Genomic DNA, 16,444 nt, shown 5'->3' with positions numbered 1-16,444 from the left:
GCATTCAGAAAACCTCCTAGGCCAGTAGAATACTTGTCATAGGTTGTAGAACATCCCTTTCATTCAGTGTACTGCCATGTGATAGATATTGCTCGAGGTAGCTCCGCACATTGCAGGAAAGTTAAAAAAATGGATGCCTTCTGTGAGGTTCGAACTCACGACCCCTGGTTTTACGAGACCAGTGCTCTACCACTGAGCTAAGAAGGCGGCAGCTTTGAATTTGCGGGCTATCCCCGAATTCTCACTTCATCACACTGAATCTTGCAGCCCTCTACCAGATAATTGATTTGGCGCACTGCTGCTGCTGGGAGTGTCCACATTGCCGTTCTCCAAATCTCTCGACTGTTTCGCCCTTACGATCGGCGACGACCGTCAGGCCACCAAAAGTTTGCGGTCTGCAATTTCTTGTCCTAGTGCACAGCTTGTGGGATAACGTGGCTCGACTGCGAAATGCGCCTTTCGGCTCCACTCTCTGGCTACAGTTTGCTGTTGTTCACAGTGGCACTGGCGTTGCCCATGGGGCTTCATGTAAGGCGACCGCACGTCGCTCGGCCAACAGCGGCCTACTGCAGACCGACACTTAAGAGACACAAAATACAAATCGACATCGAGAGACAGGCCCTGTCATATGGCACTCGCGACGCATACGCTGAAATTGAATGTAAATAAAACGTCTTTTGTAGTGGTCGTCGCTCCACTGCAGTGTCACACATGGTGAATAAATAGGAAAACAGTAGAACGTCTGTGTAGGGCCATGTTTTTACCTACTGTGCCACCTGCCTGAATGTGTATAAGCATCTGTGGCATCACTCCTTCGCAGCCAAATTGCCACACTAGCTGTGTATCTCTAAGAAAGTTGATGTATGTCCTCACCTCGGTGACGGATAAAACGATTTCGCCCCCCGGTGGGCTCGAACCACCAACCTTTTGGTTAACAGCCGAACGCGCTAGCCGATTGCGCCGCGGAGGCGTCGACTTTGGCTGACTTGTGCAATCTATATCAACGCAATTCGTACACATTCTGCAGGAATCTCGCAGAATGGTAGCATCTGCTTATGCCCCTTCACATGGTTAACGTGCATGCACACTGTAGCGACGCTCATAAACGAATGACATTATACTACAAAATGCGTACAAACCACTGTTCTGCCTATGCATTCAGAAAACCTCCTAGGCCAGTAGAATACTTGTCATAGGTTGTAGAACATCCCTTTCATTCAGTGTACTGCCATGTGATAGATATTGCTCGAGGTAGCTCCGCACGTTGCAGGAAAGTTAAAAAAATGGATGCCTTCTGTGAGGTTCGAACTCACGACCCCTGGTTTTACGAGACCAGTGCTCTACCACTGAGCTAAGAAGGCGGCAGCCTTGAATTTGCGGGCTATCCCCGAATTCTCACTTCATCACACTGAATCTTGCAGCCCTCGACCAGATAATTGATTTGGCGCACTGCTGCTGCTGGGAGTGTCCACATTGCCGTTCTCCAAATCTCTCGAGTGTTTCGCCCTTACGATCGGCGACGACCGTCAGGCCACCAAAAGTTTGCGGTCTGCAATTTCTTGTCCTAGTGCACAGCTTGTGGGATAACGTGGCTCGACTGCGAAATGCGCCTTTCGGCTCCACTCTCTGGCTACAGTTTGCTGTTGTTCACAGTGGCACTGGCGTTGCCCATGGGGCTTCATGTAAGGCGACCGCACGTCGCTCGGCCAACAGCGGCCTACTGCAGACCGACACTTAAGAGACACAAAATACAAATCGACATCGAGAGACAGGCCCTGTCATATGGCACTCGCGACGCATACGCTGAAATTGAATGTAAATAAAACGTATTTTGTAGTGGGCGTCGCTCCACTGCAGTGTCACACATGGTGAATAAATAGGAAAACAGTAGAACGTCTGTGTAGGGCCATGTTTTTACCTACTGTGCCACCTGCCTGAATGTGTATAAGCATCTGTGGCATCACTCCTTCGCAGCCAAATTGCCACACTAGCTGTGTATCTCTAACAAAGTTGATGTATGTCCTCACCTCGGTGACGGATAAAACGATTTCGCCCCCCGGTGGGCTCGAACCACCAACCTTTTGGTTAACAGCCGAACGCGCTAGCCGATTGCGCCACGGAGGCGTCGACTTTGGCTCACTTGTGCAATCTATATCAACGCAATTCGTACACATTCTGCAGGAATCTCGCAGAATGGTAGCATCTGCTTATGCCCCTTCACATGGTTAACGTGCATGCACACTGTAGCGACGCTCATAAACGAATGACATTATACTACAAAATGCGTACAAACCACTGTTCTGCCTATGCATTCAGAAAACCTCCTAGGCCAGTAGAATACTTGTCATAGGTTGTAGAACATCCCTTTCATTCAGTGTACTGCCATGTGATAGATATTGCTCGAGGTAGCTCCGCACGTTGCAGGAAAGTTAAAAAAATGGATGCCTTCTGTGAGGTTCGAACTCACGACCCCTGGTTTTACGAGACCAGTGCTCTACCACTGAGCTAAGAAGGCGGCAGCCTTGTATTTGCGGGCTATCCCCGAATTCTCACTTCATCACACTGAATCTTGCAGCCCTCGACCAGATAATTGATTTGGCGCACTGCTGCTGCTGGGAGTGTCCACATTGCCGTTCTCCAAATCTCTCGAGTGTTTCGCCCTTACGATCGGCGACGACCGTCAGGCCACCAAAAGTTTGCGGTCTGCAATTTCTTGTCCTAGTGCACAGCTTGTGGGATAACGTGGCTCGACTGCGAAATGCGCCTTTCGGCTCCACTCTCTGGCTACAGTTTGCTGTTGTTCACAGTGGCACTGGCGTTGCCCATGGGGCTTCATGTAAGGCGACCGCACGTCGCTCGGCCAACAGCGGCCTACTGCAGACCGACACTTAAGAGACACAAAATACAAATCGACATCGAGAGACAGGCCCTGTCATATGGCACTCGCGACGCATACGCTGAAATTGAATGTAAATAAAACGTCTTTTGTAGTGGGCGTCGCTCCACTGCAGTGTCACACATGGTGAATAAATAGGAAAACAGTAGAACGTCTGTGTAGGGCCATGTTTTTACCTACTGTGCCACCTGCCTGAATGTGTATAAGCATCTGTGGCATCACTCCTTCGCAGCCAAATTGCCACACTAGCTGTGTATCTCTAACAAAGTTGATGTATGTCCTCACCTCGGTGACGGATAAAACGATTTCGCCCCCAGGTGGGCTCGAACCACCAACCTTTTGGTTAACAGCCGAACGCGCCAGCCGATTGCGCCACGGAGGCGTCGACTTTGTCTCACTTGTGCAATCTATATCAACGCAATTCGTACACATTCTGCAGGAATCTCGCAGAATGGTAGCATCTGCTTATGCCCCTTCACATGGTTAACGTGCATGCACACTGTAGCGACGCTCATAAACGAATGACATTATACTACAAAATGCGTACAAACCACTGTTCTGCCTATGCATTCAGAAAACCTCCTAGGCCAGTAGAATACTTGTCATAGGTTGTAGAACATCCCTTTCATTCAGTGTACTGCCATGTGATAGATATTGCTCGAGGTAGCTCCGCACGTTGCAGGAAAGTTAAAAAAATGGATGCCTTCTGTGAGGTTCGAACTCACGACCGCTGGTTTTACGAGACTACTGCTCTACCGCTGAGCTAAGAAGGCGGCAGCCTTGACTTTGCGGGCTATCCCCGAATTCTCACTTCATCACACTGAATCTTGCAGCCCTCGACCAGATAATTGATTTGGCGCACTGCTGCTGCTGGGAGTGTCCACATTGCCGTTCTCCAAATCTCTCGAGTGTTTCGCCCTTACGATCGGCGACGACCGTCAGGCCACCAAAAGTTTGCGGTCTGCAATTTCTTGTCCTAGTGCACAGCTTGTGGGATAACGTGGCTCGACTGCGAAATGCGCCTTTCGGCTCCACTCTCTGGCTACAGTTTGCTGTTGTTCACAGTGGCACTGGCGTTGCCCATGGGGCTTCATGTAAGGCGACCGCACGTCGCTCGGCCAACAGCGGCCTACTGCAGACCGACACTTAAGAGACACAAAATACAAATCGACATCGAGAGACAGGCCCTGTCATATGGCACTCGCGACGCATACGCTGAAATTGAATGTAAATAAAACGTCTTTTGTAGTGGGCGTCGCTCCACTGCAGTGTCACACATGGTGAATAAATAGGAAAACAGTAGAACGTCTGTGTAGGGCCATGTTTTTACCTACTGTGCCACCTGCCTGAATGTGTATAAGCATCTGTGGCATCACTCCTTCGCAGCCAAATTGCCACACTAGCTGTGTATCTCTAAGAAAGTTGATGTATGTCCTCACCTCGGTGACGGATAAAACGATTTCGCCCCCCGGTGGGCTCGAACCACCAACCTTTTGGTTAACAGCCGAACGCGCTAGCCGATTGCGCCACGGAGGCGTCGACTTTGGCTCACTTGTGCAATCTATATCAACGCAATTCGTACACATTCTGCAGGAATCTCGCAGAATGGTAGCATCTGCTTATGCCCCTTCACATGGTTAACGTGCATGCACACGGTAGCGACGCTCATAAACGAATGACATTATACTACAAAATGCGTACAAACCACTGTTCTGCCTATGCATTCAGAAAACCTCCTAGGCCAGTAGAATACTTGTCATAGGTTGTAGAACATCCCTTTCATTCAGTGTACTGCCATGTGATAGATATTGCTCGAGGTAGCTCCGCACGTTGCAGGAAAGTTAAAAAAATGGATGCCTTCTGTGAGGTTCGAACTCACGACCCCTGGTTTTACGAGACCAGTGCTCTACCACTGAGCTAAGAAGGCGGCAGCCTTGAATTTGCGGGCTATCCCCGAATTCTCACTTCATCACACTGAATCTTGCAGCCCTCGACCAGATAATTGATTTGGCGCACTGCTGCTGCTGGGAGTGTCCACATTGCCGTTCTCCAAATCTCTCGAGTGTTTCGCCCTTACGATCGGCGACGACCGTCAGGCCACCAAAAGTTTGCGGTCTGCAATTTCTTGTCCTAGTGCACAGCTTGTGGGATAACGTGGCTCGACTGCGAAATGCGCCTTTCGGCTCCACTCTCTGGCTACAGTTTGCTGTTGTTCACAGTGGCACTGGCGTTGCCCATGGGGCTTCATGTAAGGCGACCGCACGTCGCTCGGCCAACAGCGGCCTACTGCAGACCGACACTTAAGAGACACAAAATACAAATCGACATCGAGAGACAGGCCCTGTCATATGGCACTCGCGACGCATACGCTGAAATTGAATGTAAATAAAACGTCTTTTGTAGTGGGCGTCGCTCCACTGCAGTGTCACACATGGTGAATAAATAGGAAAACAGTAGAACGTCTGTGTAGGGCCATGTTTTTACCTACTGTGCCACCTGCCTGAATGTGTATAAGCATCTGTGGCATCACTCCTTCGCAGCCAAATTGCCACACTAGCTGTGTATCTCTAAGAAAGTTGATGTATGTCCTCACCTCGGTGACGGATAAAACGATTTCGCCCCCCAGTGGGCTCGAACCACCAACCTTTTGGTTAACAGCCGAACGCGCTAGCCGATTGCGCCACGGAGGCGTCGACTTTGGCTCACTTGTGCAATCTATATCAACGCAATTCGTACACATTCTGCAGGAATCTCGCAGAATGGTAGCATCTGCTTATGCCCCTTCACATGGTTAACGTGCATGCACACTGTAGCGACGCTCATAAACGAATGACATTATACTACAAAATGCGTACAAACCACTGTTCTGCCTATGCATTCAGAAAACCTCCTAGGCCAGTAGAATACTTGTCATAGGTTGTAGAACATCCCTTTCATTCAGTGTACTGCCATGTGATAGATATTGCTCGAGGTAGCTCCGCACGTTGCAGGAAAGTTAAAAAAATGGATGCCTTCTGTGAGGTTCGAACTCACGACCCCTGGTTTTACGAGACCAGTGCTCTACCACTGAGCTAAGAAGGCGGCAGCCTTGAATTTGCGGGCTATCCCCGAATTCTCACTTCATCACACTGAATCTTGCAGCCCTCGACCAGATAATTGATTTGGCGCACTGCTGCTGCTGGGAGTGTCCACATTGCCGTTCTCCAAATCTCTCGAGTGTTTCGCCCTTACGATCGGCGACGACCGTCAGGCCACCAAAAGTTTGCGGTCTGCAATTTCTTGTCCTAGTGCACAGCTTGTGGGATAACGTGGCTCGACTGCGAAATGCGCCTTTCGGCTCCACTCTCTGGCTACAGTTTGCTGTTGTTCACAGTGGCACTGGCGTTGCCCATGGGGCTTCATGTAAGGCGACCGCACGTCGCTCGGCCAACAGCGGCCTACTGCAGACCGACACTTAAGAGACACAAAATACAAATCGACATCGAGAGACAGGCCCTGTCATATGGCACTCGCGACGCATACGCTGAAATTGAATGTAAATAAAACGTCTTTTGTAGTGGGCGTCGCTCCACTGCAGTGTCACACATGGTGAATAAATAGGAAAACAGTAGAACGTCTGTGTAGGGCCATGTTTTTACCTACTGTGCCACCTGCCTGAATGTGTATAAGCATCTGTGGCATCACTCCTTCGCAGCCAAATTGCCACACTAGCTGTGTATCTCTAACAAAGTTGATGTATGTCCTCACCTCGGTGACGGATAAAACGATTTCGCCCCCAGGTGGGCTCGAACCACCAACCTTTTGGTTAACAGCCGAACGCGCCAGCCGATTGCGCCACGGAGGCGTCGACTTTGTCTCACTTGTGCAATCTATATCAACGCAATTCGTACACATTCTGCAGGAATCTCGCAGAATGGTAGCATCTGCTTATGCCCCTTCACATGGTTAACGTGCATGCACACTGTAGCGACGCTCATAAACGAATGACATTATACTACAAAATGCGTACAAACCACTGTTCTGCCTATGCATTCAGAAAACCTCCTAGGCCAGTAGAATACTTGTCATAGGTTGTAGAACATCCCTTTCATTCAGTGTACTGCCATGTGATAGATATTGCTCGAGGTAGCTCCGCACGTTGCAGGAAAGTTAAAAAAATGGATGCCTTCTGTGAGGTTCGAACTCACGACCGCTGGTTTTACGAGACTACTGCTCTACCGCTGAGCTAAGAAGGCGGCAGCCTTGAATTTGCGGGCTATCCCCGAATTCTCACTTCATCACACTGAATCTTGCAGCCCTCGACCAGATAATTGATTTGGCGCACTGCTGCTGCTGGGAGTGTCCACATTGCCGTTCTCCAAATCTCTCGAGTGTTTCGCCCTTACGATCGGCGACGACCGTCAGGCCACCAAAAGTTTGCGGTCTGCAATTTCTTGTCCTAGTGCACAGCTTGTGGGATAACGTGGCTCGACTGCGAAATGCGCCTTTCGGCTCCACTCTCTGGCTACAGTTTGCTGTTGTTCACAGTGGCACTGGCGTTGCCCATGGGGCTTCATGTAAGGCGACCGCACGTCGCTCGGCCAACAGCGGCCTACTGCAGACCGACACTTAAGAGACACAAAATACAAATCGACATCGAGAGACAGGCCCTGTCATATGGCACTCGCGACACATACGCTGAAATTGAATGTAAATAAAACGTCTTTTGTAGTGGGCGTCGCTCCACTGCAGTGTCACACATGGTGAATAAATAGGAAAACAGTAGAACGTCTGTGTAGGGCCATGTTTTTACCTACTGTGCCACCTGCCTGAATGTGTATAAGCATCTGTGGCATCACTCCTTCGCAGCCAAATTGCCACACTAGCTGTGTATCTCTAACAAAGTTGATGTATGTCCTCACCTCGGTGACGGATAAAACGATTTCGCCCCCAGGTGGGCTCGAACCACCAACCTTTTGGTTAACAGCCGAACGCGCCAGCCGATTGCGCCACGGAGGCGTCGACTTTGGCTCACTTGTGCAATCTATATCAACGCAATTCGTACACATTCTGCAGGAATCTCGCAGAATGGTAGCATCTGCTTATGCCCCTTCACATGGTTAACGTGCATGCACACTGTAGCGACGCTCATAAACGAATGACATTATACTACAAAATGCGTACAAACCACTGTTCTGCCTATGCATTCAGAAAACCTCCTAGGCCAGTAGAATACTTGTCATAGGTTGTAGAACATCCCTTTCATTCAGTGTACTGCCATGTGATAGATATTGCTCGAGGTAGCTCCGCACATTGCAGGAAAGTTAAAAAAATGGATGCCTTCTGTGAGGTTCGAACTCACGACCCCTGGTTTTACGAGACCAGTGCTCTACCACTGAGCTAAGAAGGCGGCAGTTTTGAATTTGCGGGCTATCCCCGAATTCTCACTTCATTACACTGAATCTTGCAGCCCTCGACCAGATAATTGATTTGGCGCACTGCTGCTGCTGGGAGTGTCCACATTGCCGTTCTCCAAATCTCTCGACTGTTTCGCCCTTACGATCGGCGACGACCGTCAGGACACCAAAAGTTTGCGGTCTGCAATTTCTTGTCCTAGTGCACAGCTTGTGGGATAACGTGGCTCGACTGCGAAATGCGCCTTTCGGCTCCACTCTCTGGCTACAGTTTGCTGTTGTTCACAGTGGCACTGGCGTTGCCCATGGGGCTTCATGTAAGGCGACCGCACGTCGCTCGGCCAACAGCGGCCTACTGCAGACCGACACTTAAGAGACACAAAATACAAATCGACATCGAGAGACAGGCCCTGTCATATGGCACTCGCGACGCATACGCTGAAATTGAATGTAAATAAAACGTCTTTTGTAGTGGGCGTCGCTCCACTGCAGTGTCACACATGGTGAATAAATAGGAAAACAGTAGAACGTCTGTGTAGGGCCATGTTTTTACCTACTGTGCCACCTGCCTGAATGTGTATAAGCATCTGTGGCATCACTCCTTCGCAGCCAAATTGCCACACTAGCTGTGTATCTCTAACAAAGTTGATGTATGTCCTCACCTCGGTGACGGATAAAACGATTTCGCCCCCCGGTGGGCTCGAACCACCAACCTTTTGGTTAACAGCCGAACGCGCTAGCCGATTGCGCCACGGAGGCGTCGACTTTGGCTCACTTGTGCAATCTATATCAACGCAATTCGTACACATTCTGCAGGAATCTCGCAGAATGGTAGCATCTGCTTATGCCCCTTCACATGGTTAACGTGCATGCACACTGTAGCGACGCTCATAAACGAATGACATTATACTACAAAATGCGTACAAACCACTGTTCTGCCTATGCATTCAGAAAACCTCCTAGGCCAGTAGAATACTTGTCATAGGTTGTAGAACATCCCTTTCATTCAGTGTACTGCCATGTGATAGATATTGCTCGAGGTAGCTCCGCACGTTGCAGGAAAGTTAAAAAAATGGATGCCTTCTGTGAGGTTCGAACTCACGACCGCTGGTTTTACGAGACTACTGCTCTACCGCTGAGCTAAGAAGGCGGCAGCCTTGAATTTGCGGGCTATCCCCGAATTCTCACTTCATCACACTGAATCTTGCAGCCCTCGACCAGATAATTGATTTGGCGCACTGCTGCTGCTGGGAGTGTCCACATTGCCGTTCTCCAAATCTCTCGAGTGTTTCGCCCTTACGATCGGCGACGACCGTCAGGCCACCAAAAGTTTGCGGTCTGCAATTTCTTGTCCTAGTGCACAGCTTGTGGGATAACGTGGCTCGACTGCGAAATGCGCCTTTCGGCTCCACTCTCTGGCTACAGTTTGCTGTTGTTCACAGTGGCACTGGCGTTGCCCATGGGGCTTCATGTAAGGCGACCGCACGTCGCTCGGCCAACAGCGGCCTACTGCAGACCGACACTTAAGAGACACAAAATACAAATCGACATCGAGAGACAGGCCCTGTCATATGGCACTCGCGACACATACGCTGAAATTGAATGTAAATAAAACGTCTTTTGTAGTGGGCGTCGCTCCACTGCAGTGTCACACATGGTGAATAAATAGGAAAACAGTAGAACGTCTGTGTAGGGCCATGTTTTTACCTACTGTGCCACCTGCCTGAATGTGTATAAGCATCTGTGGCATCACTCCTTCGCAGCCAAATTGCCACACTAGCTGTGTATCTCTAACAAAGTTGATGTATGTCCTCACCTCGGTGACGGATAAAACGATTTCGCCCCCAGGTGGGCTCGAACCACCAACCTTTTGGTTAACAGCCGAACGCGCCAGCCGATTGCGCCACGGAGGCGTCGACTTTGGCTCACTTGTGCAATCTATATCAACGCAATTCGTACACATTCTGCAGGAATCTCGCAGAATGGTAGCATCTGCTTATGCCCCTTCACATGGTTAACGTGCATGCACACTGTAGCGACGCTCATAAACGAATGACATTATACTACAAAATGCGTACAAACCACTGTTCTGCCTATGCATTCAGAAAACCTCCTAGGCCAGTAGAATACTTGTCATAGGTTGTAGAACATCCCTTTCATTCAGTGTACTGCCATGTGATAGATATTGCTCGAGGTAGCTCCGCACATTGCAGGAAAGTTAAAAAAATGGATGCCTTCTGTGAGGTTCGAACTCACGACCCCTGGTTTTACGAGACCAGTGCTCTACCACTGAGCTAAGAAGGCGGCAGTTTTGAATTTGCGGGCTATCCCCGAATTCTCACTTCATTACACTGAATCTTGCAGCCCTCGACCAGATAATTGATTTGGCGCACTGCTGCTGCTGGGAGTGTCCACATTGCCGTTCTCCAAATCTCTCGACTGTTTCGCCCTTACGATCGGCGACGACCGTCAGGACACCAAAAGTTTGCGGTCTGCAATTTCTTGTCCTAGTGCACAGCTTGTGGGATAACGTGGCTCGACTGCGAAATGCGCCTTTCGGCTCCACTCTCTGGCTACAGTTTGCTGTTGTTCACAGTGGCACTGGCGTTGCCCATGGGGCTTCATGTAAGGCGACCGCACGTCGCTCGGCCAACAGCGGCCTACTGCAGACCGACACTTAAGAGACACAAAATACAAATCGACATCGAGAGACAGGCCCTGTCATATGGCACTCGCGACGCATACGCTGAAATTGAATGTAAATAAAACGTCTTTTGTAGTGGGCGTCGCTCCACTGCAGTGTCACACATGGTGAATAAATAGGAAAACAGTAGAACGTCTGTGTAGGGCCATGTTTTTACCTACTGTGCCACCTGCCTGAATGTGTATAAGCATCTGTGGCATCACTCCTTCGCAGCCAAATTGCCACACTAGCTGTGTATCTCTAACAAAGTTGATGTATGTCCTCACCTCGGTGACGGATAAAACGATTTCGCCCCCCGGTGGGCTCGAACCACCAACCTTTTGGTTAACAGCCGAACGCGCTAGCCGATTGCGCCACGGAGGCGTCGACTTTGGCTCACTTGTGCAATCTATATCAACGCAATTCGTACACATTCTGCAGGAATCTCGCAGAATGGTAGCATCTGCTTATGCCCCTTCACATGGTTAACGTGCATGCACACTGTAGCGACGCTCATAAACGAATGACATTATACTACAAAATGCGTACAAACCACTGTTCTGCCTATGCATTCAGAAAACCTCCTAGGCCAGTAGAATACTTGTCATAGGTTGTAGAACATCCCTTTCATTCAGTGTACTGCCATGTGATAGATATTGCTCGAGGTAGCTCCGCACGTTGCAGGAAAGTTAAAAAAATGGATGCCTTCTGTGAGGTTCGAACTCACGACCGCTGGTTTTCGAGACTACTGCTCTACCGCTGAGCTAAGAAGGCGGCAGCCTTGAATTTGCGGGCTATCCCCGAATTCTCACTTCATCACACTGAATCTTGCAGCCCTCGACCAGATAATTGATTTGGCGCACTGCTGCTGCTGGGAGTGTCCACATTGCCGTTCTCCAAATCTCTCGAGTGTTTCGCCCTTACGATCGGCGACGACCGTCAGGCCACCAAAAGTTTGCGGTCTGCAATTTCTTGTCCTAGTGCACAGCTTGTGGGATAACGTGGCTCGACTGCGAAATGCGCCTTTCGGCTCCACTCTCTGGCTACAGTTTGCTGTTGTTCACAGTGGCACTGGCGTTGCCCATGGGGCTTCATGTAAGGCGACCGCACGTCGCTCGGCCAACAGCGGCCTACTGCAGACCGACACTTAAGAGACACAAAATACAAATCGACATCGAGAGACAGGCCCTGTCATATGGCACTCGCGACACATACGCTGAAATTGAATGTAAATAAAACGTCTTTTGTAGTGGGCGTCGCTCCACTGCAGTGTCACACATGGTGAATAAATAGGAAAACAGTAGAACGTCTGTGTAGGGCCATGTTTTTACCTACTGTGCCACCTGCCTGAATGTGTATAAGCATCTGTGGCATCACTCCTTCGCAGCCAAATTGCCACACTAGCTGTGTATCTCTAACAAAGTTGATGTATGTCCTCACCTCGGTGACGGATAAAACGATTTCGCCCCCAGGTGGGCTCGAACCACCAACCTTTTGGTTAACAGCCGAACGCGCCAGCCGATTGCGCCACGGAGGCGTCGACTTTGGCTCACTTGTGCAATCTATATCAACGCAATTCGTACACATTCTGCAGGAATCTCGCAGAATGGTAGCATCTGCTTATGCCCCTTCACATGGTTAACGTGCATGCACACTGTAGCGACGCTCATAAACGAATGACATTATACTACAAAATGCGTACAAACCACTGTTCTGCCTATGCATTCAGAAAACCTCCTAGGCCAGTAGAATACTTGTCATAGGTTGTAGAACATCCCTTTCATTCAGTGTACTGCCATGTGATAGATATTGCTCGAGGTAGCTCCGCACATTGCAGGAAAGTTAAAAAAATGGATGCCTTCTGTGAGGTTCGAACTCACGACCCCTGGTTTTACGAGACCAGTGCTCTACCACTGAGCTAAGAAGGCGGCAGTTTTGAATTTGCGGGCTATCCCCGAATTCTCACTTCATTACACTGAATCTTGCAGCCCTCGACCAGATAATTGATTTGGCGCACTGCTGCTGCTGGGAGTGTCCACATTGCCGTTCTCCAAATCTCTCGACTGTTTCGCCCTTACGATCGGCGACGACCGTCAGGACACCAAAAGTTTGCGGTCTGCAATTTCTTGTCCTAGTGCACAGCTTGTGGGATAACGTGGCTCGACTGCGAAATGCGCCTTTCGGCTCCACTCTCTGGCTACAGTTTGCTGTTGTTCACAGTGGCACTGGCGTTGCCCATGGGGCTTCATGTAAGGCGACCGCACGTCGCTCGGCCAACAGCGGCCTACTGCAGACCGACACTTAAGAGACACAAAATACAAATCGACATCGAGAGACAGGCCCTGTCATATGGCACTCGCGACGCATACGCTGAAATTGAATGTAAATAAAACGTCTTTTGTAGTGGGCGTCGCTCCACTGCAGTGTCACACATGGTGAATAAATAGGAAAACAGTAGAACGTCTGTGTAGGGCCATGTTTTTACCTACTGTGCCACCTGCCTGAATGTGTATAAGCATCTGTGGCATCACTCCTTCGCAGCCAAATTGCCACACTAGCTGTGTATCTCTAACAAAGTTGATGTATGTCCTCACCTCGGTGACGGATAAAACGATTTCGCCCCCCGGTGGGCTCGAACCACCAACCTTTTGGTTAACAGCCGAACGCGCTAGCCGATTGCGCCACGGAGGCGTCGACTTTGGCTCACTTGTGCAATCTATATCAACGCAATTCGTACACATTCTGCAGGAATCTCGCAGAATGGTAGCATCTGCTTATGCCCCTTCACATGGTTAACGTGCATGCACACTGTAGCGACGCTCATAAACGAATGACATTATACTACAAAATGCGTACAAACCACTGTTCTGCCTATGCATTCAGAAAACCTCCTAGGCCAGTAGAATACTTGTCATAGGTTGTAGAACATCCCTTTCATTCAGTGTACTGCCATGTGATAGATATTGCTCGAGGTAGCTCCGCACGTTGCAGGAAAGTTAAAAAAATGGATGCCTTCTGTGAGGTTCGAACTCACGACCCCTTGTTTTACGAGACCAGTGCTCTACCACTGAGCTAAGAAGGCGGCAGCCTTGACTTTGCGGGCTATCCCCGAATTCTCAGTTCATCACACTGAATCTTGCAGCCCTCGACCAGATAATTGATTTGGCGCACTGCTGCTGCTGGGAGTGTCCACATTGCCGTTCTCCAAATCTCTCGAGTGTTTCGCCCTTACGATCGGCGACGACCGTCAGGCCACCAAAAGTTTGCGGTCTGCAATTTCTTGTCCTAGTGCACAGCTTGTGGGATAACGTGGCTCGACTGCGAAATGCGCCTTTCGGCTCCACTCTCTGGCTACAGTTTGCTGTTGTTCACAGTGGCACTGGCGTTGCCCATGGGGCTTCATGTAAGGCGACCGCACGTCGCTCGGCCAACAGCGGCCTACTGCAGACCGACACTTAAGAGACACAAAATACAAATCGACATCGAGAGACAGGCCCTGTCATATGGCACTCGCGACGCATACGCTGAAATTGAATGTAAATAAAACGTCTTTTGTAGTGGGCGTCGCTCCACTGCAGTGTCACACATGGTGAATAAATAGGAAAACAGTAGAACGTCTGTGTAGGGCCATGTTTTTACCTACTGTGCCACCTGCCTGAATGTGTATAAGCATCTGTGGCATCACTCCTTCGCAGCCAAATTGCCACACTAGCTGTGTATCTCTAACAAAGTTGATGTATGTCCTCACCTCGGTGACGGATAAAACGATTTCGCCCCCAGGTTAACCAACCTTTTGGTTAACAGCCGAACGCGCCAGCCGATTGCGCCACGGAGGCGTCGACTTTGGCTCACTTGTGCAATCTATATCAACGCAATTCGTACACATTCTGCAGGAATCTCGCAGAATGGTAGCATCTGCTTATGCCCCTTCACATGGTTAACGTGCATGCACACTGTAGCGACGCTCATAAACGAATGACATTATACTACAAAATGCATACAAACCACTGTTCTGCCTATGCATTCAGAAAACCTCCTAGGCCAGTAGAATACTTGTCATAGGTTGTAGAACATCCCTTTCATTCAGTGTACTGCCATGTGATAGATATTGCTCGAGGTAGCTCCGCACGTTGCAGGAAAGTTAAAAAAAATGGATGCCTTCTGTGAGGTTCGAACTCACGACTCCTGGTTTACGAGACCAGTGCTCTACCACTGAGCTCATAAGGCGGCAGCTTTGAATGTGCGAGCTATCCCCGAATTCTCACTTCATCACACTGAATCTTGCAGCCCTCGACCAGATAATTGATTTGGCGCACTGCTGCTGCTGGGAGCGTCCACATTGCCGTTCTCCAAATCTCTCGACTGTTTCGCCCTTACGATCGGCGACGACCGTCAGGCCACCAAAAGTTTGCGGTCTGCAATTTCTTGTCCTAGTGCACAGCTTGTGGGATAACGTGGCTCGACTGCGAAATGCGCCTTTCGGCTCCACTCTCTGGCTACAGTTTGCTGTTGTTCACAGTGGCACTGGCGTTGCCCATGGGGCTTCATGTAAGGCGACCGCACGTCGCTCGGCCAACAGCGGCCTACTGCAGACCGACACTTAAGAGACACAAAATACAAATCGACATCGAGAGACAGGCCCTGTCATATGGCACTCGCGACGCATACGCTGAAATTGAATGTAAATAAAACGTCTTTTGTAGTGGGCGTCGCTCCACTGCAGTGTCACACATGGTGAATAAATAGGAAAACAGTAGAACGTCTGTGTAGGGCCATGTTTTTACCTACTGTGCCACCTGCCTGAATGTGTATAAGCATCTGTGGCATCACTCCTTCGCAGCCAAATTGCCACACTAGCTGTGTATCTCTAACAAAGTTGATGTATGTCCTCACCTCGGTGACGGATAAAACGATTTCGCCCCCAGGTGGGCTCGAACCACCAACCTTTTGGTTAACAGCCGAACGCGCCAGCCGATTGCGCCACGGAGGCGTCGACTTTGGCTCACTTGTGCAATCTATATCAACGCAATTCGTACACATTCTGCAGGAATCTCGCAGAATGGTAGCATCTGCTTATGCCCCTTCACATGGTTAACGTGCATGCACACTGTAGCGACGCTCATAAACGAATGACATTATACTACAAAATGCGTACAAACCACTGTTCTGCCTATGCATTCAGAAAACCTCCTAGGCCAGTAGAATACTTGTCATAGGTTGTAGAACATCCCTTTCATTCAGTGTACTGCCATGTGATAGATATTGCTCGAGGTAGCTCCGCACATTGCAGGAAAGTTAAAAAAATGGATGCCTTCTGTGAGGTTCGAACTCACGACCCCTGGTTTTACGAGACCAGCGCTCTACCACTGAGCTAAGAAGGCGGCAGCCTTAAATTTGCGGGCTATCCCCGAATTCTCACTTCATCACACTGAATCTTGCAGCCCTCGACCAGATAATTGATTTGGCGCACTG

The 16,444-nt window shown here is 49.6% G+C and overlaps 28 non-coding genes across 28 annotated transcripts; all 28 read right to left on the bottom strand.

Moving 5' to 3' along the window:
• Positions 1-134: 134 nt before the first annotated feature.
• Positions 135-207, bottom strand: Trnat-cgu (transfer RNA threonine (anticodon CGU)). The gene has a single exon. It is a non-coding gene; the product is annotated as a tRNA-Thr (tRNA).
• Positions 208-896: 689 nt separating this feature from the next.
• Positions 897-970, bottom strand: Trnan-guu (transfer RNA asparagine (anticodon GUU)). Its single transcript has one exon. It is a non-coding gene; the product is annotated as a tRNA-Asn (tRNA).
• Positions 971-1,288: 318 nt separating this feature from the next.
• Positions 1,289-1,361, bottom strand: Trnat-cgu (transfer RNA threonine (anticodon CGU)). The gene has a single exon. It is a non-coding gene; the product is annotated as a tRNA-Thr (tRNA).
• Positions 1,362-2,050: 689 nt separating this feature from the next.
• Positions 2,051-2,124, bottom strand: Trnan-guu (transfer RNA asparagine (anticodon GUU)). Its single transcript has one exon. It is a non-coding gene; the product is annotated as a tRNA-Asn (tRNA).
• Positions 2,125-2,442: 318 nt separating this feature from the next.
• On the bottom strand, positions 2,443-2,515 carry Trnat-cgu (transfer RNA threonine (anticodon CGU)). The gene has a single exon. It is a non-coding gene; the product is annotated as a tRNA-Thr (tRNA).
• A 689-nt stretch (positions 2,516-3,204) lies between these two features.
• Trnan-guu (transfer RNA asparagine (anticodon GUU)) lies at positions 3,205-3,278 on the bottom strand. The gene has a single exon. It is a non-coding gene; the product is annotated as a tRNA-Asn (tRNA).
• A 318-nt stretch (positions 3,279-3,596) lies between these two features.
• On the bottom strand, positions 3,597-3,669 carry Trnat-cgu (transfer RNA threonine (anticodon CGU)). The gene has a single exon. It is a non-coding gene; the product is annotated as a tRNA-Thr (tRNA).
• Positions 3,670-4,358: 689 nt separating this feature from the next.
• Trnan-guu (transfer RNA asparagine (anticodon GUU)) lies at positions 4,359-4,432 on the bottom strand. The gene has a single exon. It is a non-coding gene; the product is annotated as a tRNA-Asn (tRNA).
• Positions 4,433-4,750: 318 nt separating this feature from the next.
• Positions 4,751-4,823, bottom strand: Trnat-cgu (transfer RNA threonine (anticodon CGU)). Its single transcript has one exon. It is a non-coding gene; the product is annotated as a tRNA-Thr (tRNA).
• A 689-nt stretch (positions 4,824-5,512) lies between these two features.
• Trnan-guu (transfer RNA asparagine (anticodon GUU)) lies at positions 5,513-5,586 on the bottom strand. Its single transcript has one exon. It is a non-coding gene; the product is annotated as a tRNA-Asn (tRNA).
• Positions 5,587-5,904: 318 nt separating this feature from the next.
• Positions 5,905-5,977, bottom strand: Trnat-cgu (transfer RNA threonine (anticodon CGU)). The gene has a single exon. It is a non-coding gene; the product is annotated as a tRNA-Thr (tRNA).
• A 689-nt stretch (positions 5,978-6,666) lies between these two features.
• Positions 6,667-6,740, bottom strand: Trnan-guu (transfer RNA asparagine (anticodon GUU)). Its single transcript has one exon. It is a non-coding gene; the product is annotated as a tRNA-Asn (tRNA).
• A 318-nt stretch (positions 6,741-7,058) lies between these two features.
• On the bottom strand, positions 7,059-7,131 carry Trnat-cgu (transfer RNA threonine (anticodon CGU)). Its single transcript has one exon. It is a non-coding gene; the product is annotated as a tRNA-Thr (tRNA).
• Positions 7,132-7,820: 689 nt separating this feature from the next.
• Trnan-guu (transfer RNA asparagine (anticodon GUU)) lies at positions 7,821-7,894 on the bottom strand. Its single transcript has one exon. It is a non-coding gene; the product is annotated as a tRNA-Asn (tRNA).
• A 318-nt stretch (positions 7,895-8,212) lies between these two features.
• Trnat-cgu (transfer RNA threonine (anticodon CGU)) lies at positions 8,213-8,285 on the bottom strand. The gene has a single exon. It is a non-coding gene; the product is annotated as a tRNA-Thr (tRNA).
• Positions 8,286-8,974: 689 nt separating this feature from the next.
• On the bottom strand, positions 8,975-9,048 carry Trnan-guu (transfer RNA asparagine (anticodon GUU)). The gene has a single exon. It is a non-coding gene; the product is annotated as a tRNA-Asn (tRNA).
• Positions 9,049-9,366: 318 nt separating this feature from the next.
• On the bottom strand, positions 9,367-9,439 carry Trnat-cgu (transfer RNA threonine (anticodon CGU)). The gene has a single exon. It is a non-coding gene; the product is annotated as a tRNA-Thr (tRNA).
• Positions 9,440-10,128: 689 nt separating this feature from the next.
• Trnan-guu (transfer RNA asparagine (anticodon GUU)) lies at positions 10,129-10,202 on the bottom strand. The gene has a single exon. It is a non-coding gene; the product is annotated as a tRNA-Asn (tRNA).
• Positions 10,203-10,520: 318 nt separating this feature from the next.
• On the bottom strand, positions 10,521-10,593 carry Trnat-cgu (transfer RNA threonine (anticodon CGU)). Its single transcript has one exon. It is a non-coding gene; the product is annotated as a tRNA-Thr (tRNA).
• Positions 10,594-11,282: 689 nt separating this feature from the next.
• Trnan-guu (transfer RNA asparagine (anticodon GUU)) lies at positions 11,283-11,356 on the bottom strand. Its single transcript has one exon. It is a non-coding gene; the product is annotated as a tRNA-Asn (tRNA).
• Positions 11,357-11,674: 318 nt separating this feature from the next.
• Trnas-cga (transfer RNA serine (anticodon CGA)) lies at positions 11,675-11,746 on the bottom strand. Its single transcript has one exon. It is a non-coding gene; the product is annotated as a tRNA-Ser (tRNA).
• Positions 11,747-12,435: 689 nt separating this feature from the next.
• Positions 12,436-12,509, bottom strand: Trnan-guu (transfer RNA asparagine (anticodon GUU)). Its single transcript has one exon. It is a non-coding gene; the product is annotated as a tRNA-Asn (tRNA).
• A 318-nt stretch (positions 12,510-12,827) lies between these two features.
• Trnat-cgu (transfer RNA threonine (anticodon CGU)) lies at positions 12,828-12,900 on the bottom strand. The gene has a single exon. It is a non-coding gene; the product is annotated as a tRNA-Thr (tRNA).
• Positions 12,901-13,589: 689 nt separating this feature from the next.
• On the bottom strand, positions 13,590-13,663 carry Trnan-guu (transfer RNA asparagine (anticodon GUU)). Its single transcript has one exon. It is a non-coding gene; the product is annotated as a tRNA-Asn (tRNA).
• Positions 13,664-13,981: 318 nt separating this feature from the next.
• Trnat-cgu (transfer RNA threonine (anticodon CGU)) lies at positions 13,982-14,054 on the bottom strand. The gene has a single exon. It is a non-coding gene; the product is annotated as a tRNA-Thr (tRNA).
• Positions 14,055-15,127: 1,073 nt separating this feature from the next.
• Positions 15,128-15,199, bottom strand: Trnat-cgu (transfer RNA threonine (anticodon CGU)). Its single transcript has one exon. It is a non-coding gene; the product is annotated as a tRNA-Thr (tRNA).
• Positions 15,200-15,888: 689 nt separating this feature from the next.
• Positions 15,889-15,962, bottom strand: Trnan-guu (transfer RNA asparagine (anticodon GUU)). The gene has a single exon. It is a non-coding gene; the product is annotated as a tRNA-Asn (tRNA).
• A 318-nt stretch (positions 15,963-16,280) lies between these two features.
• On the bottom strand, positions 16,281-16,353 carry Trnat-cgu (transfer RNA threonine (anticodon CGU)). The gene has a single exon. It is a non-coding gene; the product is annotated as a tRNA-Thr (tRNA).
• Between the last annotated feature and the right edge of the window lie 91 nt (positions 16,354-16,444).

This window comes from Schistocerca gregaria, chromosome 5 (assembly GCF_023897955.1).
Source record: "Schistocerca gregaria isolate iqSchGreg1 chromosome 5, iqSchGreg1.2, whole genome shotgun sequence".
NCBI classification, from domain to species: domain Eukaryota; kingdom Metazoa; phylum Arthropoda; class Insecta; order Orthoptera; family Acrididae; genus Schistocerca; species Schistocerca gregaria.
The sequence above is the reverse complement of the archived record's forward strand: the minus strand, read 5'-3'. Positions and strand labels throughout refer to the sequence as shown.